The following is a 23,652-nucleotide window of genomic DNA, read 5'->3' as shown; positions in this document are numbered from 1 at the left end:
GGAAGGGAACGAATCTGAGCTTAGAGTAAGATTCAGTATGGTGACAGGTTTTTCAGGTATTTTGCTTCCGCCCCACGAGATCAAACCTGAACCCTATGCGCCGTCCTTAAATGACGTAACTCCCGTTAACGCCAAGCAAAGTTTTCAATGTCCAATTAAATGGCCCTGGCATCAAAGTTGCTGAGTTTTGCGAGACACAAAAATCATCGCGGTATTATATCAGGAAGCTATAATGTTGCCTTCCTCGAGCCACTGCGAAAATTTCCCCTTTAACGCACCTATTGTTTCTTTTAATTTATCGCTGACGAATTGATGACACGCAAAACACGCTTTTCGAGGCTTGGCAAAAATTAAAAATCATGTAAAGGAAAGGATGCCCTCCAAAATTATTAATTTGGGAGAATATAGAAAGATTGTGTCTGGCTTGTATCGGATCTAACGTCATTAAGACTGACGCTTGAAGGAAGTGGCTCGGAAAACGAAATAGCCTGACCTCAGTTGTGAACGGTGTCTCATGCGTTTTTTTCAGCTGTGTTGACAGGTCACCAATACGGTTTTTTTTTGTTGTTATCTTCACTATGAAAAAAACTGATGTTGTTCCCGCGATCACAAAAAAATTAAAGAAAAGGGAAAAGTAAGGATCACTATTTCAGACGCTATACGGTGTATAGATTCAATATTCGATTATGAATAGCTAATGGGATAGTTCGAATTTTATTCATCTACGAAACAGTTATTAAAGTTTTTAAAAATTACGAGCAGGAAGTTGATACAACACGTTCTTGTAGAGAAACCAGAAGATTACCAGAAGAAATTGTAGGAAAATGAAAAGAAAGAGCAAAAGAAATGTGTTGATTGTCTTTCGTTTGGCCGAATTTAAAATAAGCGAAGGTTATATCATGTTCATGGAGGAAAACGTAAATCAAGGAATTGGGAAACTTTCAGTGACAATTCGAATAATTTGTTAAAAATTACAACGAGCAGATTTTAAGGGTTTTCTTTAGGAATTACTGAAAACCGAGTATTCTGAGGACATGTAGCGCTCAAAGAAAATCCCGGATTCATCTTCCTTCCCCAGCTTAGTCAGTTTATTAGAAGACAAATTCCTCGAAAACAGCAATTGAATCTTTGATGCAGATTTCAGCGACACTCCCAGAGCAGAGTGACGTTATTATTACGGGTCTAAGATTATTACAGAAGCTCTTGAGTTCACTCACGACTCCTAGGGAATTATTTGTATCCACCACTTCATAGGCCCAACCGCTTAAAACAAGATAATCTCATTCTGCACTTGATGGGCTTAAATATTAGTTTTACCACGCAAAATTCTAAATTACAACGTAACCAAATTTTAAGCACCCACACGAGTGTAGTATACACCTTTATTTTCACTTCCATTCCTTTAACAAGCAATGTCTTTGAGACACAGTTATATGATTGGTTTAGTCCAAATGCCTAATACCACGTGTGACCATTTTACATAGCAATGCAGAACGCACACGCCGGTATAACATTTGCCATTGGCGAACCTCAAATGGCAATTCACAGAGAGTGGCACCAGTAGAAGCAATTGTTAGGGAGCACGCCTGCTGAGACTAATTACTGCGGGGATAAAATATTTAAGTAAAAGCAAATGGAAGGGGATGAGTAAAGCAAGGCCAGAGTCAGCATTAACCTCTTCAAGTACGCAGATTAAGGTCCTATGAGGCCAGGTATTCTCGGCAAGGAAGAAATCTCTCCCTTTTCGAGAATTTGAGAGTTACTACGGGGGAGGGGGAATTTAGAGCTATTCAGCAAATTTCTGTGGGTAGACTATGTAAAATTGTAAAATCTTGTGTGTTTTCAATTTATCCTACGATATTAAATCAAGCTCATTGTCTAATTTAGCCGAATTTCATACATTAAAATCGATTCTTAAACATTCATCATTATTTTAATTTGCAGCAAAAAAGTATTGCTTAAAGACCCACAAAAACTCCAAAAAAACTCTTCCATTATATTATCTAAGAAATATTTCTACCGAGAGAAAAATCACCAACAATCGCGAAACGTTAACAAACTAGGAAAGACAAATGAAAATATGCCGCTTGAAGTTTATAGATTAAATGTCTTCAAAATGTCCATTCAGCAATGGATTTCCTTCTACGTACTTCTCGTAGTGATTTCGCCTACCCATGTATTGCGGGGATAAATATTTCTTCTAGCGTTAGCAAAATAAAGACAATGTTCTAATTATATTAATCAGGGACCTAAATGTACAAATCTAAATAAATATGCATATGAATCAGAAACATGGAAAAAATAATTCGATTTCAACTGAATTCCATGGTGAAAATTTACGCTTGGGAGTGAGCAACAGAGATGCTCTGATGAATGAAACGACGCGCTTAAGGGTAGATGACACTCGCATACGGTACCGTTAGGGATTAATTGTTTTCGGGCGTGGGTTAATTGGCTGTGCATCTCCGCTCCGCTCTCGTGGGCCACTACATAGCTCCTCCACTTCGACCCTCGCCGCGGCGTTAAAAACAACAGAGACCACCAAACGGGGCGGTGCACATTTTGATTGAACGCCTCCTCATCGTCGCCGTGCTTGTGACCCTGTTTATGACCGTGTGAGCTGACGGGGGACCCTCCCTTCCCCGACTCCTCCTATCGGGGCACCTCTTTCGCGTGCCATCCCCATTCTGTTAATCGGACCCCGGGGAGGGATCGGCGTCGATCCATCTCCTGGACACGCGCACCCGCTGCAGGACCCTCGCACTCTCTTCCCCGACTCCTCCTCCAGAAGCTCCGCTCCCTGCAATTCGACCGGGAGATTCAATGAGCGGGGGAACGATGGCGAGAGGTGGGAACGAGTATCACTTTGATTGGAAGTGAAAGGGGGGAGAGAGAGAGAGAGAAACGAGTCGAGAAAGTGAGAAGCAACAGGGATTGGCGGTGGAGGACGAGGGGAAGGGAGCCGGGAGGGAGATGGTGGGATGTGGTGGAGTCGGGAAACGGCCGAGGGCGACTTTGACTGATTGGCAAACTTGAAATCCACGAGGGGAGTTGAAATATGCCAGGCGTCCTGTGTGTCGGACGGAGCGGGAAACCGATGGGAAATTATTCGCTGGATCCCTTTCCCATTTCCCTCTCTCCTTTGCCTCCGTCGCAGAAGGCAGGCCGGATTGGGTGGTCGGGAGGTTGTGTGGGACCCGCGGCTGGGGGTGGAAAGAAATCGGCGGAAAGGAGAGCGGGTTGTGGGGGGGAATTAGAGGAATGGATTCATTATCGGAGGGAATTAATTCCGAAAAGAAACGTGGGCCGTGCTGCGCCACCGACTCGCGCCGAAAAACCCTCGTCAGCATTCGCCTTTTTGGAAGTGAATGCGGTGAATGGTACGATAAACACTGGGCGAAACGTTTATGCAAAGCAACGAGCCGATTGCGAGTAAATCGAATGGACTCAAGTTCTGCAAAACGTCAAGTGTAGAAGGTGAAAGAACAAAAAAGTGATTTGAAAAATAAATGGATTACCTATAAAAGTGTAGAAAATTAATTCGGTGGGTTTGCTAGCGAAAAAGAGCTGATTAGAGTGGAATTGGCTAGACGGAAATGCACAAATTTGACGAAGGAGTTCTCATGATCCCAACAACCCCTGCTCGAGCCTCTCTCTCTCACTGGATAACGCCAATTTTCCCGGAAAAGGGTATAAATTAGTTTTCCTTGTCAAAGCCAGTGTATCTGCCGTTCATCCAATCAGCGTATTCTACCAAAGACCTGTGGCGAAATCAAACAAGGAAAAGTTCTCTTTGATTCAATAAATTATACCCAAACAAATTTTCGATGATCTTTTAATTTTACAAAATTAAAAAAAAACACAGATAAAACTCTTTCCATTGTAATTTGCCTCATTTGAATTATCGGTAATGGTACGTTTATGGCATCACTTAAAAAGTTTCACTCCGTTAGAATTAGTTATCATAAACACGTCGATTCTTATTTCAAAAATATTGACTATGACTATGTATACATTGACCAAGACTAGGTTTAATTATTTCATTAACTTAATGGCAAAATTTGTATATGCCCTCCATATAAATTCATAAAAAACATTACTCCCCGACAGCATTTATGATTAACAATTAAGTAAAGTTAGCAAAGTGAATAGTATGGCCATTGGTTTATTGCATTTTGATTTCTAAAACTTAGGAGCAATACCATTAATTGATAGAGATTTGTTAATTGTATCCTAATCTCCTAATACAAATTTAGATTCTCACTCTGAGCAGAAAATAACCTTATCACCGTTACATCATTAAGTTAAAATCATATGGATGCCTTTATCTTCCGGTGTGAGAAAATCCGACCCCAGATTATATATCTTGAATTCTTTTCTAATCTCTACTAAAGCCTTTTCTAAAGAAATGCATTGATTTGCCAAAAAAAAATTCGGTTTTTATCTAATTAAGTTCTTAAACTAATAAAAAAAACTTCGCCCATCCATCTAATGAATAGAGCGAAACCCTAAAATGAAACGGGATGTATTTGCTGATGCATGGGTGAAACGCACTTCTTTTGCATTTAATAAATTTTCCACAGCATCTTATCACTTTTGTATGTGCTTGACTCATTTGGATCAGCACCTATGATTTCTGGCGATTGTTAAGAACCAAATATGTGTTTTAAGTTATTAATTCAACTTGTACAACCCCCATCTCTGTTTAAAGTCGGAGCTTTCGATAAACCGAGGGATTCTGAATTACTCTTAAATGCAATTAGAAAGTTAGGATGGTTGTAATCGCCAGAGTTAAGCTACCCTAAGTCCACACGTGAAATATATTTCTCTCCTATTAAGGCAGTACTTTCCAAATTCTGTCACGTAGCCATAACTTATTTCCGTTACGAAACTATTTCTTTGAAAATACAACATGATTTTTCGTTTAACTACACTCGTACTAAGATCCATAAAAGTAGTACCTCAGAAAAAAGAAAAAAATATCTCATGTCATACGCGACTCTTCGCAAACAAATATTTGATCATGTAAAAATATTTCATATTGGTTAAACATATCGCTAATTCAACACAAAGGACCTGATACATAGCGATTAATTCCCACTTAATGATTGAGATAACATAAGTGTTACACAATATCTGATGTAATATACGGAAGTTTATCATCGGCTGAAACATGAACAGCAATAACGACGAAAAATTCCCGAAAGAAACATTAAAATCGGCGAAACAATACTTCCACTAAATCCGGCCGAAGATGATTTGCTGCTCGAATGTATCTCGAAGGAAGCACTCCTGGACGGATGATAAACAAAGCAAGTCCTGCTTGTTTTGATCTCGGGAACACGAACGAAATATTTCTTTTCTCGATTACTTTTGATTCCTCGTGCATTATGGTGTGCGACGGCAGAAGCAACAAAAATAAAACGAAAAACAATAACAACGACGCGACTCCACGGGATGAAAGGGGAGGAGGCAGTTGCGGTTGTGTGCTAAATTCATGGGGAAAAAGCCACGAGGCGAGGGATTAAAAGCAGTGGAGGAGCAGGAAGAGAAGGAAGAGGAAGACGTTAAGCTCCAAAGATATGGTGGGCAAAAGGAAGGGTTTGAATGGGTTGAGGGAGAGTGATGTAGAGCAAAGGTAGGTGGGTGGGGGAAAGAGAGTGAGGAGTTGCGCGATGGAGAGGTTTGGGTGAGACCAGAGGGATGAGGTCTCCTAAAGGAAGGAACGCAAAGATGGCACATCCAGCTGACGTCACGGAGAAATGGAACACCCTAGGCAGGCGTCACGTATAGGGCCGAGGGAGACCCTGGAGCTGTTTCACATCTCCGCTCCCCTTTTCCTTCTCCTCCGCCTCGACATCATCGGCACAAAACCTCTCTCCTTCGACCAGACCATCTCCGCCGCATCCGCCATCGCTCCACCACCGTACCCTTAAAACCGCCACATTACCCCCAATACGGCGTCCCCCCCTACCTCCTCGCCGTCACTTCCCTCGCCCGCAAACACACCACCCACCCCACCAAAAGTTGGTCCTCTTTCCCCCATCCACGAAAACCCCTCCATCTCGTCATCACATCCCTCACCCCTTCCCTCCTTTCCCTTCTCTCCTTCCACCCTCCTCTCGGCTACCGGGACCCATCCCCAGCCATTTTTCTCCCACCCTACCCGACCCTGTGTTCCTCACCCTAGCCCTGAGTCCCGCTCTTCCCGCCATCATCCGCCGGTCTGTTGGTTTCGAACTCATTTTTCCAAATCGGCCTACCCTCCTTTTGTTCCCCCCCCCCCAAACGGTCCGAAGGCTTTTTTATTTATCTTCAATCTCTTTGATTAGTTCTATGGAATGGAATTGATAAGGTTTGTCTCCTCTTTCCGGGTTCCCTCGTGATATTTCCCCGGGATATTTCCCGGACGGTGAATTTTCGGCGAATCATCCACCCTGGTTGCACGTGCTCCTTCCCCGACATAGGAACGGACTTCGTAGCGAAATCGGTCACCCGGATCGCAAATAAAGGAGAAGTATTTAGCGTACGTTCCGAATGCTCACAGCGGATATTGAATGGCCCTAGAGCGGCTGAATTGAGGCAAGTTTGAAACCATGTCACTTCAAACGTGCGGAGGCGTATGCCGAGAAACTGCAACTAATCACCGATGAAAACTTTCGTATTTACGCTGCAGCTGATTGGTAATTATGTAAAAAAAGGCAGTCAATGAGGCAGTGTATAAAATTGTACTCGTGCTCACGTTAATGTACTGAAAGCTACACTTGTTCATACCATGATAAGCCTACACATCGACTCTATGCAGTAGATATGGGACACTTGAGGAATTTTCTCCAGTAAAAATATGAGAAATTGAGTTAACAATGAGTGGATCATGGGCGAGTGTGAAATGGATGTATCGATTAATCGATAATAGATAAGAATAAATGAAGTATTCTTCGGGGTCTCGGTCATATTGAGGGAATGTATTAGAGTAGACACACCTAACGGATATATATATATATATATATATATATATATATATATATATATATATATATATATATGTATATATATATATATATATATATATACATATATATATACATATATATATACATATATATACATATACATATATATATATATATATATATATATATATATATATATATACATGCATACACGTACGTGTACGTATATATATGTATATAGGCGTGTGAAAAATTACACACCTGAGAGGATGGAAGGAAATCATGGATGATTATAATTAGAGAGACTTTCCATGCGAGGAATGATTGGCATGTCAGGAGTAGCTAACTAGGTATACTTACTATATTGCCTAATAATAGAGTTCTTAATGCAACTCTATGCTGTTGTGTTGGTATGTAATACATGGCACTCTGTAAATTTTTATTTATTGCAGATTATTGGTTCATAAAAGTTATCTTATCCTTTCCGTCTGATAAATTGAAGACAAATAATTATGATACGGTAAGAAAAGAAACGTTTCATAAGGTTAAATACATATTCGGATGCAAAAAAATGTGATTGCTGCTAATTGTCTTAATTTGAATAACCGACTGTAGCTTAGAGTGACTTAGAATTTGACAAGTTGAAACAGAATGCTGAAGTGAGCATTCTTCAAACATTCTAAATGTCTGCGAGAATAGAATATACAGGACGCAACACTATTCCAGCCTACTATCAAATTACTGGAATTTTGTTGTTAAATCCTGGATTTCCGCCGTGGGAAATGGCAGCCCTTCCACCGGTTTCGTTTTAGGTTTAAATAAATTGAACTTATTTAAATGATTAAACAAGAATAGAAATCTTGTTTGAGAATAGGAGTTGATCTGAAATGTGAGCATTACTTTCATAGCCATAAACTGTATGTAAGAACCTTTCACGATTCTAGTTTAAAAACCCGCCAACATCTTATCACCAAGTTTTTGCTAAAACGAAAAAATAATCCTTTTCTAAAATTTTATAGCTGGTTTTTCCATTAGAGATGATATGATACGATTTGATTAAAAATGCGGATGTATGACGCTAAAAACTCCACACTAGAAATGCTAGTTTCTTGAAGCGTTTTGATGCAAGTAAGTTTTAATACATGTATATTTGTCATAATATATTTAGGTTTTCCAAAGTTATTGTCAAAAGTTATCTGCATACAAAGTTGCCAAAATTTCTAATGAGCATAATAGGGAATTTTTATCCAATTAATATCATAAATACTGCTCGATTCTGATTGATGTTTCAATATTTTTCTGCATCGACACAAAATGGAGGGCTGACCTTGAATAAAATGGTGAGATATTAAATTTTAACGGCGACCCATTACGCGGTTGTGACTCATCCGTATGATGCATCGAGATGATATATAGAGATATTTATTTTCAAGACGAGAGATAGTCTTTTTCTTGGTTACAAAGACGATTCCTCTCCTCCATCTTCATCTGGCTTGATATAATTATATTATGTTCATACTGTGATAATTAGGCATGTGATTTTTCTAATAGATAACGAGTACTTTTGCGCCAACAAATATATACCCGGGAATTTGACGAAGCCATTTTGCACGTTACGTGGGAACGGAAGGTCAATAAGTACGAACGATAAGCCCGGATGATAAAATTAAAGTCCTCGTTTTTATTTTCAAGTGGAACTCGGTTGAAAAAAAACAAGACTCCCGAGCAAAATGAGCAAAATAATCCCAATTAAACAAAAATAACCCGCGATTTATGTGCGGGATGCGGAATTAAACATTTAATCCCTGCTCGTGTTCGGATCTACAGCTGCAATGTGGTAGATTTGACCGGCACACAATAAGAACAGCATATTGCGTCATGGCCGAACACGGATTACGCAAGTGGCAAGACAAATCGGTGCTCTCTCTCTCTCTTTCTCCCCCCCTCTCAACTCTCGTTCTACCTCCGCGACTAGCTCAAAGTCCTTTCTCCTACTTATCCCTCCAGTCCGACCCGGCGACGGCGGCCATTTTTGTGCACAAACGATGCTTCGCGCTGCACGGGGCAACAATGCGGGGAGGTGGGAATTGAAAACACGGCGTGTCGCGCGGAGAAAGTGAGTGAAAAGGGCGAGAGGGAACGAAAAGGGGCACCCGGGATGAAATAAAACGTCGTGAGATGAGGGGAGGAGCGGGGAAACTGACGCCTGTGGTTCCGGAGCCCGCAGATGTCGGAATCAACGAGGTCGCTGCGGCAGTGGGCCGGCGAAATCGAAAGGCGAACGAAGTGCGGCGAAACGAATTTCGCTATTCGCCATTCATGGAGGCGGACAGTAAACCGCTTAACACTCTTCCATACTGTCATTACCATGCCTTCGGGATGGTGCGATCCCAGTCCAGAGGAATAGGTTCTCGATACAAGGGCTCCGGGTTCACACCTGTAATGTATGCCCTGCCCGCCCCGGGTAAAAGCGGATATCCTCCTCGCTTGCTAAACCAGAGCTCCCGGGCTCGCTTCCCGCCTATGTGGGTTACCCTTTCACCGTCATGGGGGTGCCTCTTTTACCTGGTTGCTCTTGGACGTCCTTGTAATTTCTTGTTGTTTGATGAGAGTAAAATAAAAATAACCCCAATTAAAAATTTGATTTATTGTTAGTGTGGTTTCCACGAAAATATTTGTGAAAAATCGCATTAGCAATAGAAACCATAAGGCTTGCTAGTATAATGTGAGCTCCAACTACTCATCACACCAACCATAGAATAGCTAACTTATGAGATGACGTCTCGCTATTCGGGTGAAAGAGTTCCTTCGATAAGTAACCGCAACTGTGGAGTGTACCTTAAATATGCCTCTTCAATTATTTGACAAACTCACATCTTGTGACGCGGTCTATTTGATTTCGTCAAAAGAAATGCCAAAGTAAATAAATTACCAAAGCTTTGGCAATAAAATAGTCCAACTGCGGTATTGTATTCTGTAAATGCTTCAAAAATAGTTGTGGTCAAATAATCTCTCGAAGAATAGTATCGTAATATATTTGTATGGAAAATATTTCATCCCTACGTCAAAATGAAAAACGTCAATCGATTAAATACAATAGCCAACAGTAAGATAAGTATGTCCACAAATTACATGAGAGACGAAAGGTTGAGATAAGGTTTTCAATTTTTCGCCAGATGAAAAGGTGTACAAAGCCGTTTCAATATTTTGAATCCTTTATCCAAACCTACACAATAAAATTTCAATTGGCCCAAATGCCCTTCGAAAGGATTATTTTGAAAGAAGATGTGTAACATCATGGAACAAATGTGTAATGATGAATGAAAAGATGTGTAATGGCATGGAGCAAGTCAGAAATAATTCAAATCCAAATATGCGCTGCAACTAAATATTGTTATCTATAATGCCCTAGATGGCCCCCCTACCCTGATGTGTGAATTTTCACACGCCGTGTAGGGCTTAGTACTGGGTGATCTCTACCATCACCTACTAAACCGACCTTCGGGTTGATTACTGTGTTTATGGTTTTTTTTATAATGCCCTAGAGTATTTTCGATATTATTAGCTATAGGAAAGCGTTTTAATAAAAAGTCCAAGGAAATAATGACATTTATTTGCCAATATTCACGAAGATGACCTTCAGCAGTTACATACTGAGTAAGTATTCTTTCCTCAAGAAGAGATATCAATACAGAGGGGCTGCCGAAACTGAAGGGAGTGCCTACTCATTTCTAACCAGCAGCCTAGTCATGTAAGCTATCCATCTTGAAGGCCACTTAAGTTGATCGAAATATCAGTATAGAAGTTTCGACCTTCCTGTTGGCTGGTGCACAAAACCTCTTCCTATGAGTCATAACAGTAGCAAGTTCAATTCATCGCTCCTGTTAAATGTAACTGTTAAATGATAACAAAAATGTCTAAAAATTAAGGAAAGTTTAATGTCATGGTTAGCACTAAACTTTCTATCTGTACATTGGAATAAATACCTAACCTGAAAATCATACTGTTCGCTTTGTTGATTAAAACAGAACGATTCATTTGAACTCTATCATTGAAAGAGTTGTGTAAGCTCAATTTTTGATAGTTGGACCTCTGAACTGAATTTATTTTTCAAGTAATCCGAGATCCAATTACAATGAGAGTAAACTGTAAGCACAAACCGTGGAAAGAATGCATTCAATCCTTACATAGTCACAGGCCACATATTGTATTATTCAGTGGCTATTTAATTTTTATGAAAACGAAAAGTTTAGCCAGAGAAATACTTGACGTTAACGATTCTACATTATGGCGTCTAGAGCATAATTTGAAATACCATTACCCTCCTCAAAGCTGTAAAAAGATAATAACTGCGTGAACATTGCAGTAAGCTGTTGCATTATATTTTTGTCATGCATTGTTTAGATCCCGAACGATTTCATATATCAAAAGAGTTGAAATGTAATAGTACGGTCTCAAAACGTGACCAGGTTTCGCAAACGCTCTCAGTGTGGGCAGACTGACCACAAAGTTTAACTGAAATACATCAAAATAAGGGGCAAACAACTTCTCTTCCCAGGATTTTTGAAAAGGTGGATGTTTGGATTGCGTAAGATAACGCATTAAAACGAAATGACGGAGGCTTAATCCTCCCGTGTAAAAATCGGAACCAGGGTCGAGAGGCGACTGATGAAGTGGCAAAATGGCGAAATCTATGGAATTGCAATGCAAATGAGCAGCCTTCCACTCACTTTCCAACCGAAATCTCGTTCAGTGACAACAAATTAGGAAAGGAGAGTGAGTTTGTGTGTGTTTGCGTGTCTGTGTGTGTGTGTGAGGGAGAGAGAGAAAAAAAAGAGATGGGGAGAGAAGGAAAATTTAAATGAACAACGGTCTCAAAATTGGCTCAAGGTTTTCGGCGTGGCGGTGGGAAAAAGTCGTAGAACATGTGCGCCATTTGAAATCTTAATTGCCCTCCGTAAAAATAGCTTGATAGCTTGCTGCCACGTCGTATTGCACGGGGTTAATTACAAGTGAGGGGCTGGAGATGGAATGGGGGAAGGAAATCGGAATTATACGTGTGTTTGTGTGTGTGTATGTGCGCTCACAAGCCACACATGTGTTCGGGCGTGCAAAATCACATTAATTTGTAGTCACAACAGGGGGGGAGGGAGGGAAGACGAAGAAGAAGAGAGAGAGAGAGACTGGGGAGAGTCGTGTGGAGATATTTCTTTTTCGGTGGTGCCTCGGTGAGTTGGGGGGGAGGGCAGGGATAGGTACAGTGGGAGGGAGGTTGAGGTTTAAGGGATGGGCTTAAGGGGCGGAAGTTGAGAGTGCACGCCTCGGTGCACGTGGCGTGACTACCTCAGTGGATAAGTGCAGGAACAATAAATGCCACCCTGTCCTCGCTCTAATTTCTGTAATCTTATCCGAGCCACAGAACCGTTAAAACCGAGAGGGAAAGAGAGAGAGGGAGGGAGAAATACGGAGGGTGAGAGTGACAGAAGGGTAAAGAGGGAAGGAGAGATGGATAGAGAGAGGGGTAGTGATGGGGAGAAAGCGAAGGAGATTATGGGACAGCACAGAAAACGGCCATTTAATTTGAAAAAGGCATAGCACAGTAGGTAGAGGGGAAGCGATATACCTGGTCGAAAGGGAACGGGTTAAATTGCCGCGGCCGACCGCCCGTGGTGCCGGAGTAGGTGTGTACACAAGGGCTGGAAAGGAATGGGCTACCGCAACAACAAGCCAACCAACCAACGCCTCCCTTATCATTTCGCCCGCCTGGAGTCCCCTCCTTTGCTTTCGCTAGAGCAAGCCTTCTCAAGGGCTCGCGTAGTTTTACTTTTTTTTATTCGAGCAGCCAAACGTTCAGCAGACTCAATTGAGAATTGAACGCAATCAAGGATAGAGAATGGGAAAGTTTTTAGGGCACGTGCTCACCGCTCCCCTGTTTTCCAGTGCTCGATAACGCGTGCAAAATCTGCGCAGGCCGTAATGTTTTGATGCACACCATCACAGACAGGAAACATTTTTCGGGGTAGAATTAATGCAGCCTTTCATTTCAAGTGGGCTGGCGCGGATAAATGACCTGATAATTTTAAATAAGCGGGAGAAATTTATGTAACGTAATTAGAGAGAGAGAGAGAGAGACCCATTTTGGAGAGGAGGTGTATTTGAAAATTAAATGCATTACCGCCTCTGACCTCATTTACGAAAAAATCAAGATATTTTAGAAAGGGAAATTGTGCGCCAATACCAATAGAATTACCTAAACACATCTAGCATGCATTAATGAGTTCATTTCGTTTATAAACAAGAGGGGAGCGGTATTTAAAATTGTTATCATCAAAATAATTTCTTTTCAGAGGGTCCTCTTGTGTCCATTCTGAACCGAGGATGACCAACACGCGCTAATAACCATGACTATTACTTCGAAGATTGAGTTGATTCTATATTTTCATCTTGAAAACCAAATCTTGCCTCATATTACGGTCAGCGAAACCTTGCAGCGGAGAACTTCTATGAATTCAAAACGTTTTACGGAACTTTAAGCTCCAACGCACTGGCAGAATGACTTAAAGCAATCAAATTTGATTATAAACTTCCACTATGTTCCAGAACGTAAAATGATGGAAAGAAACAAGTTTTAGGATTAGAAAGAACCCATTGGAATCAGCGAGGAGATTCGCCTCCAATTGCCCTAGAACCACAACTACGCCAAATATTTTTGCGGGTGACGAGTCGTAAGCAATTCACATTTATTTACGGCACGAGCAAGATGGAAAATCCATAAACTCTGAAAATGCTGTGCGAATACGAGGCTAGCTCCACATCTCCCTCGCCCACCTACAATCACACAGGGATGAAAGCCGGTTAAAATTCCCCGTTGTCTTCGACAGCGTTGCAATAATGGACTGGCTTGTCAAAAGAGCAACCCAGAAAACACGTTAAAACAGGCATTATATAAAAAAAAACCTTCACAAAAGGTTCAAAGCAGAAAAACAAAGGGAGCAAGGAGGGGGAAACAAACCCGGTCCGAAAAACAAAATTTCTAAACTTGTAACGCTTCTTTCACGTTATAAGTCAACACATTGTGCTCTCACGTACACAAAAGGGGAGCTGCTAAAACGCAAAAGGGTAGAGCGACCCACGCTCCCGAAAATAAAGCGAGGGCATATCTTCATTCGGACTTGCCTTTTGAGCAAATGAGTGCGCGGTAAAGCTTTACGCGACGGAGATAAATATCTTTCCACTCGAGGACGACTGATGATGCGAGAATAAAGAGGAAGCAATAGCTAATTGAGTGAGGTGCGCGTGTCTGATGTGGGAGTGGAGTGGGACGACATTCATAGAAAAATTCCAACGAAAACAAAGGACTACATAGAGTGTTTGCGAGGCAAAAACATTAGCGGTCGGGGGAGGGGTGTGGATTTTAAATTTCTCTCTCGCGCCTTCCGAAAACAGATTCCAAAACCGGTCCGCTATTGTTCCTTTTATACACTAATGGCATCAGTTCTCAAGTTTCCAGGAAACTTCGTCTATTTGCTGACGATGAAGTGATACATAGGGACATATCCAATCATGAAGATAGGGAATCATTATCTAATACGATCCAAAAGTGGAGCGAATATGAGTAATAGAATCAAATTTCAAAAAATATATCGGTGTATATATTTCGGTGAGTTTTTGGAGTGAGCGGAGTTCCCCAGAAAACACACCATACAGGAAAACAACATCATAAACGTAGAATGGGTAAAATATTAGGCTTTTACGATAACCAAGGATATGCTCTGGGGAAAATATGTTCGTGAAAGTTTCTGAATAACACATAAAAAGTCAAAAGTTCATTAAAATCACACTTAAAAAATGTGATGAGATGGTAAAAGAGATTTGTTATTAGTTTATTCGACGAGAGAGTCCATTTTGTGAAAATCTGTTATGAAAAACGTAGCCGTGTCACGACACTACTGGAAGAATTAGGATGGGAGCCACTAGTTGACCGCGGGTTGAAAAACAGGTTAAATTTATGACGTAAATTTGAGGCAGGTTACCTATTCGAGGATTAAAAGACAGAATACAGGTCCCGACTTTCAACATTAAATCAGATTACGGACTTAAAATTAGGGAGATGTATTAAAAAACAAATAGATTGAAATTAGCGTTTTTGCCTCGCACATGATAAAAATAAATTTGATTGGAGGCACGTAAGGGAAAATTAGTATTGTGGGTATATACATTTTGTCGATATCGTGCATGCATTTTAAATATACCCATTGTATATCATTGTTCCTGTAAGATTTGAATATACCTTATTATTGAATAATGTTGAATGTAATTACCTTCTTTCGTATGATTACCTTTGCTCGAGTGCATGATCGAACTGATATTTGTGTAGAGGTATCGTAATTGTGATTGTGCATGAATGGCTCTTGACCTAACACCTACCGCCATACACCCTTGCGGTGAACTGTAGAGGATTATGTAGATGTAGATAAAACCTACTCCTTTCCCGAATTTCCGAAAGCCCGCCACTCTCGCGCACGATTTCATGGGGGAAGAGAGAATAAGAGGTCTTGCGCTCCCTGAATTAACGAGGCCTCGATCTGGACCCAGGAGAGAATGCAAACCATTAAAAATAAGGGCAAAATAAAACGGAGTTCCAGGAGCCCCGGGAAAGATACACGCACGCGCTCCGGGATCGTGGATACCCATCAGCCAAGTGATACCATTTTATGGAAGACGGGCGTCGGCTTGGGCCTCGGCGTCGAGAGTTGGATGATGGGAGCTCCTCCCCTGATGGCTAGGGGCGATAAAATAAGGACCACGATTCATATTTCATCCTCTACCAATACGTAGTGACTGCGTGAGCGCACCGAATGCCAATTCAAGCTGACGTTCCTACGACGAGAGAGCCCGAGATGGAAAGGCGAGAGTTGCCGTGTGAGCCCGCGAACGCGATGCCTTCGTCGAACGGGATGCGTTCATATTTTATTATGATCCCCGATGAAAATATATGTACAAGTGTGGGGGAAGGGAGGCGCGCGGGTGGATGAAAACAAATTGACTGAGCGTGCTCGCGTTCGCGATTTTTCCAACGTTGGTGGGATGGAAGCGTCGGAGAATCGCGTCAGAGGCTTTCGACGGGTGGTGGAGGGTAGTCTTGATGGTCCTGTCGGCGCGGGGAGGGGGGAAAGGGGGGGGGGAAGAGAAACCGTCCCGTGCAAGTTTTTTTTTACGCGCGCGGAGAGGCTTAAGTGGCGAGCGTAAATCAACATTCGCGGCGATATCCTGAATTTTCCAAAAGGCACATAAACTGATAAGGGGATGGTGGATACTTTGGTCGCGGGTTGAAATTGGAAACAGGGCAACCGTTTGTACGGCAACAACCTAGAAGTTTGGGAACTAAAATAAGAAAGAAGAGCGATCGCTCATTTAATCAACCGAAGGGGTGAAAGTGACCACTATCTGGAGTAATTTCTTTCCCCCGAGCTCCCCGAAGGTCAACAATAAAATATCCCCACTTCATCTGCGTTCTCGGGTGGAGTCTTGCACGACCAAATATGAGCGGAAGGAGATGATAGTATTGGGAAGAGGAGAGGAATTACTAGACAAGCTGAAGGTGGGACTAGAGACACAGAAACCCGGTAGTTGATAGTTCTTCACTTGGACCGAGTTTCACAGATTTAAAATTCCTGAATCGAGGTGACGTATTGGATCAAGAATTAACGATTTTATTCAATAGGGAACTGTCTTCCACTTATGCATTAGATGTAACTTAATCATGCACAGAACAGCATATATACTTATAGGATCGAGTAGAATCATTTCAGTCTCATATTTTATCGGTAGATAGGCAGAATAGTCAATACCTATGTATGGTTCCCTAGTATATAATATAGTAGTCTATACGTACTTAAGTGTAGTTTAACTATAGTAGATTACTCTTGCTTAATTTGGGGAGAACATTAGGGAAATATATGAAAAAGTTAACAAAAATTAAGGACTTATTTAATGAGTGGTGGAGATATATCTCGGGAACAATAAAAACTTTTTCACTAGTTATGTTTACTTAAGATAATATTGGAAGTTTAAGGATCACTACAAGTTCGGTGAAATTGCAAAATTAGATTGGATGCAATGAAGTGACATTAAGATTTGTAAAACGATTCAATGACAAACTTAGTGGAGCCACTCTATGATCAAAGGAACTAGTTCGGAACTCACTCATAGAAGAGGTTAAATTATGGACTATATTATCTCTATCATGAATGAGAAACATATTTCTATTCTGGCGATGCTAAAAATATATCACTTTTTCCGGCATACTGCGGCAGGAAATATCAAGAAAACAGTACTATAAGAGGTCTTTCGACCTGCTGATTGTTTAGACTTAAAAAGTCTTCTCCCACAAGAGGGTACGTGTTCAGAGAGTTATTGCCAACGATTTCGCTGAGGAAATACTTTTTTTATTATAGTTAGCTTAGTTTGAGGCAAATATTAACATTATTGCTACACTTTAAACTTAGTTACAGTAGTGTATATAAGCTGATATAAATTTATTTTCATAATTTTAGTAGTTTAACTCCTTCCCTAGCTAATTATATTTGAGTAGCGTTTAATTTTGATGCAGCATGCTTGATGTAGAAACACACCTTGCCACACACCCTAGTAGTGACTTTCGGGGCATTATTTTGGAGTAGATGTGAAAGAAATATGGGCACAATCATGGGTTGATTTCAATTCTCATTCTTCCCTAGCAACGAGCAATACCCCTATATTCACATCCGACGAACCTAATCCTGATCCGACTGCCGATCACATCATATTCCCCCGCACTGACAAAGTGAAAAATAGTGCTCTAACACCTCATACCATACGCCCCTTGACGGCTCCAGGGATATATAGTGGCGAGCGCCATTTAAAGCCCTCAGGTACAGGCCGGACAGAGGAATGGGCTGCCCGGAGGGTCGGACGGTATAGAATTCTAAGCGAGCGAGTCTGGAACTCGAGCAGATCATGCGTACTATAAGCGAGGATAAACGAAGAACTTCAGGCACCTAGTGCCTGAGCCCTACGGCGGTCACATAAATGGCCTCGCAAGGAAAGTTTGGGACATGCGTTTGGATCCGGTTTCGATTTCGTGATAATAAAGTCATGGAATCACTCGAACAATGGTGTTCAAACATAGTCATATCCTGAGATGCATTTGGAATGGGAATTGCTGTTGAGTTTCTTGGAAGCGTAGGTATTAGCATCAAAACTACGTTGGAATACAAGTTTAACCCCGCGTCAAGAAGTATTTTTAATTTATATTTCGCGTTAGTTATATTACTTTTATAAAATTTATTCCCAAAGTTTAAATATTTTTTCGCATTCATAAGTAAGTAAGTAAGTAAGTAAGTAAGCAACATTTAATATTTATGCAGCATATTAGTTGTGAAATCACTCCTTGCCATACACCAGAGCGTATAAAAATCAAATCTCCTTGTATAGCTGACGTGAAACTTTTCATTAGGCGACATGTATCTCCTCTAGATCATCGACTAGCTTCCGCTGAAATACTTGCTAAAGGAACATTAGAAAAATGTACTTTTAAACCAATTCTTGGCGATATTAAAATTGCATCACCGTGAGTACTTAAGATAGTAAGTACGTGATTGCTCATTGTATTAATCAGGGACCATTCATAAGTGTAAAACACACCCAGGGAAGAAGGCCTACTAACCTATGCAAGCATACACGTTTAGCACGGAAGTTTACTAACAGTGAACTTGGGTGTACGGGTGATACAAAGATAGGTATAGTGCCACTTTCAGTGAAGTAGAAAGGTCACGAAAATGCTTGAGCAAATAATTGAGATTCGAGACGTTTTGATAAAAAATATCAGAGCACATGCAAGTTACGGTTGCATGGTTATGAATGATCCCGTCATAGAAAATGTTACGGTGGCAAATCATAACCATTTTTGAGTTTAAAGTTTAGACAGTCTCTGAAAACTATCGAGACTGCAAAAAACTTCAGGTGATTTTGCAAGACACTTCGAAAATATGCTTTTTTATACTTCAGCACCACATGTTCTTTGCGTGGCGTGACATATTAGGGGCTAAAGCGCCCTAGTACTGACCAGAGGGCTTACTGCCACCCCTATTTCTCTATCTAGTACGTCATTTTGGGACTAACAATTGAGCAAAACTTAATTTTTGATGTTGTATGCATTTCTGGTGTAAAATCGCCTTGCCACACACCGTTGCGATGTTTTGCAGGTTATTGCCATTTGGAAATAGTGACATTCGCCCCTGCCTAGGATGTATGATTTTATATGGGCTCTTTTTAATCTTGGAAACCACAACGGGCAGCGAGATAGGAACCGGCCCCCATTTTGATGGGCGAATTTCAAGCCATATTGGGGTAGAAATGAAAACTCCACTTATCGGGTTGATTTTTCAGTTAATATAACTTCTGTCCACTCAAAGCTCTCCGAATTGCCTATTCTGTCCATCCCTGTTCCCTGCTTACCCGATTTCCTCTCTCAATCACAGCCTTATGCACTCTAATACCATTAGCGTTAACAATTATTTTAGGATCTTTTCCCGACTACTTTTTATCTTCATTTACTATTAGTGATAGCTTGTTTGCTTGCCTATATTCCGGCTTCATTTACCTTCATTTTAAAATTCCATGACTCAAAACACTCCAAAATGTTAAAAAATTCCATCCTCGTGTACTAAATTTATGAACCATTCGACAGTACACCATGTCAATTACTTAAAGAGAAAGTGTTACCAATTCCGTTCGCTATGAAGGTCATTTTGCTCAAGTAATTTTTCTCCTGATACTATTGCTACAAGCTTCATTTTTATTCGTACAATACACTGCTAAATTCGCCCGCGGTTCCATCTGGTGGTACTTATTAACTAGAGCTTAAATCTGTATCATCTTACTATTGCTTTATAATGCTTTATCTCAAAAATATCACTATTGGCTCAAAGCATATTTCCATTAAAATTGAATGGAAGGGATATGGAAATCGAGAAAAAAAATTGTGTAGGAAGGAAGAATGTTATATTAATAGGAAAGAAGGGGGAAAAATAATAAGAATTTTGGATCTCACAAAGGGAGTCGAAAAAAAATGAAGAGTTAAAGAAAAAGTTGGCGTTCGGCTAATGTGCTTATGCCGTGCAGAATTGTTTAATGTGTTCAGGACGTTGGGTCAGGGAACGTCCAAAACCTACCCTTAATCGTTAATTATCATCATTATTAATAACTTACCATACTCTCGCCCTTTTAAAGAAAAAAAGTACATAAATTCTGCTTTTCCGTTGTTTTGTATTTATAATTCTCCCATGAATTTCCACTTCGTTGAGTTGCCGGATTTTTTATTAATTGAATTAGGGAAGCAATAAATGCTAAGAGAGATTTCCCCTAACTTCCTATGGAAATCGTGACTGATTAAATGTGACTACGAGAGAGTACCCTGGACGTAAATCAGTTTTATCTTTAAACCAAGATATAACATTATATCCCCTCTAAGGTCAGATCCGAAATGGGGTGAAAGAATAAATCAGACACCCGATTTGAAAATTTAGCAACACGAGAAATGAGACAGGTAAATAATTTAAGGGCTCGTCGGTTTCGGGGTTGAGAAACAAACCTCGAAACGGCTCGGAGGAAGTTCAAATACGTGTGAGTGATGGTGACAGGGAATATTTTAGAAAGCAAAGTGGAATAAGAATGTGCGTATAAATAGCAAACGGAATCGAAAACATTTATCGGGAGTTATCTTTCGATTAAAGGATTTAGGACTGCTTACGAAAACGTTAGATTATTTAAGGAGGGCGAGAGCATAATTAAAATCGGCCCTGTTTGAAGTTTCCTTGCGGCGAAGGCTCACTGCAAACCGCGCTCGCAGTTAACCCGTGATATACTGTGGGCCGACGATGATGATGAGAAAATGAGATAGTAAATTATTTATGGAATTAGGGCGGGTTAAGGTTGAGATCGAGCGACCTCAAAGAGGTAACGAATCGCCTTTGTGTAATAGTGCAACGGATCACGAAACCTAGGGCGAATGGTGGGGGAACGGTTTTGTTGGGAAGGAGAAGGGATCGGAGAAGGATGATGAATTTGGATGAGAAGAAAATCGGACGGAGTCAGGGCAGTGAGGTGGTCGTAGGCGGGTGGTTGAGTCGGTCCCTCGGGATTGGGCATGAAAGGAGGGAGGAAGGTTTGGAGGTTACGAGGAAACCCGGTTCGGTCGCACGATTGATGAAAGATGCTGCTGGTACGAGAATGCCTAAGCCGCGACGAGTAGCAACGCGGCAACTGCGTTTAAGCAACAGAATGAAACAAATTCATCGAATTGAGTATCGAGGGACTCTACGAGGAGGAAAATGTTTTCCGAGAAAAAGATTACCTGATTCTTTAGGCTTTACCCGTTTTAAAAAGGACAATGAAAAAAGCATCAATACAGCAGTAGCCGATTGGTATTGATAAACAGTAGTTTGTATTTACTGCAACATTAATGACATATGTGCGGTTTTAGACAGTTTCCGTGACAGTTATAACTTAATTTGTGTTAATTTATCCTTACTCGCACTCCTTCTCAGATTTCTTTTTAGTCACTACTTCGTATGAACGCTTTGGTAGAAGTACATTTTTGTTATTACATAACTTAAGAATAATTAAATGCCCCAAATATTTATTGATATTTAATTTTATCGTTATGTAACGGGCTCTTGAGTTGAATTTGATAGCGGATTTCAGTTCAGTAAACGGTATTGTGCCTTGGAGCCGTTCAATAATCATCTTGATTTTATTTTTTAAACCAATTTACCCAAGAGCATATTCTTCCATTCAGTTGCTACCTTACGTTTGCACTTTGGGAAAAATAACGAGTTTAATATGTCGATAAATTGCAACCGATGAAAGTAATTGAATTCGTTATACTCTGTACTCGTAAGTCTTTCAAGTAAACACAAAATAAGATTGTGGAAAAGTAGAAATATTATTTATATGAATGTTTTTCCGAGGGGAAGTGTTTCTGTGCATATTTATTTCAAACTTTGAAAAATATTGTTAGTTATAAAAACATTTCATGCTACCTTAAGCAGGAAAAAATAACAGTAGAGTACAGAAAAAAAGACATGTTTTCAGGAAGGTACCTTTTCCAGGAATATGGCATAAGTAAACCAATCTTTATAATTTACTAAATGTGTAGAACAGAAAACTTCTCGTATTGGAAAAATGAGTTCATTTTTGGGCAGGAAAAATTATACCGCATTTCATTAGTTGCTTTGGCTCAAAACAGGCATGTAACCAAATAGGATCAACGAAGGAAAGATAACTTTTTTGATCAGAAAAAGTAGACGAGAATTCAATTAAAGCAATTTAGTAGTTGGCTCGATTACTTAAATACATCTTAATTTATTTAAAGTCTAACAGAAAAATAAAAGCCATTCTAAACAATGCATTGAAAAAAAACTTGCGGCTCGTAGCAAAATTAATTAGTTTTCAGACTACAATCGCCCTGAATCTGAATCCGCGGGGCGAGACGAAAATGAAACAACTATCGCGGAAAGAGAGTAATTCCACGTATCAAACCAGCAGTGAAGAAGGAGGAACAAAAGGAGCTTCGGGGATAGAAAAAAATGACAAAGGAGAGACCGCGAGCTCGAAAAGATGAGTTATACTCCATATTACGGGTCATTAAATCCAGTATTTCGGAAAAAAACGGCGAATTGCTCCCAGGGTTGGAATTGAATGAAAATAAAATCGAGAGGGGATTAAAAAAAATAAAAAGTTGTCACACAAGATATCGTCCACCTCTTTTTCATCGATATGGAATCAACACGGAGGGCGCGGAGAGAAAGAGAGAGAGCGTTCGGAAGGAAGGGGGAGGAGAGGTGTGGCAGAGAGATCGACCGGGTAAAGAAGAAAGATCGGAGCCCACGTGAAAGAGAGAACGGAAGAGTGTAGGGAACCATTAACTCCGTTCCGGTGATCGCTTAAAACAGATACGGAAGGGTGACCCGCATGGAGATCGAAAGGGGCGAGGAGAGCTAGGCAAAGGCGGCGCAGGAGGGAGGGGAAATTGGGTGTTCTGGTGACCACGGAGGAAGGGAACAAGAGGGAGGGATTAAGGGTGGGATGAAGGCTTTGGAGGGAGGGTTAGAAAAGAATCGCTGTTGGAAATAATTACTTGCGTAGAAAGCGCGCGCCATCACTGCCCCTAACCGCCCAAAGGTGCAAAGCAAATCGGATTGGACACTTTCCAAACGCCGAATAGTATAAAACTCGGATCGCATTGCTTCCCTACCATCGATGACAAAGTGAGGAACCCAACCCCCACCCTAAATTTTCACGAGCAGAATATCTCCTACCTTCTACGGTTTCTTGTCTCCACATTCATTATGACTTGAACACGAAAGAGCAGGTTAAGAAATGAGTAGTAAGATACTCTTCAAAATAAAAACACTGCAATCAAATACAAATTATAACGAAACTTAAATTTTTGTAGCGACAGATGTAGAGGATGGATGTAGGATGGGCGGGCAATATTAGATTAAGAAAACTAGAGAAACAACAATGAAATGAAATGCCATTTAAGTCCATTATCTAAAAATATTTGCATGTACTTCGATTTAATTGAAATGTATGCCATTAATAGCCATTTAAATACAAATACTCTGTATTTACCTATGGCTATTACATATGAAAC

The 23,652-nt window shown here is 40.6% G+C and overlaps 1 protein-coding gene across 1 annotated transcript in view; it reads right to left on the bottom strand.

Annotated features, from left to right (window-relative positions):
* Positions 1 to 23,652, bottom strand: part of Camta (Calmodulin-binding transcription activator) — a 1,815,113-nt gene that overhangs the window by 397,461 nt on the left and 1,394,000 nt on the right. The window lies entirely within an intron of this gene.

The sequence above is a fragment of the Hetaerina americana genome, unplaced genomic scaffold, assembly GCF_022747635.1.
Source record: "Hetaerina americana unplaced genomic scaffold, ioHetAmer1.1.p SCAF_4, whole genome shotgun sequence".
NCBI classification, from domain to species: domain Eukaryota; kingdom Metazoa; phylum Arthropoda; class Insecta; order Odonata; family Calopterygidae; genus Hetaerina; species Hetaerina americana.
Note: the sequence above shows the minus strand (reverse complement) of the source record. Positions and strands in the feature narration are given on the sequence as shown.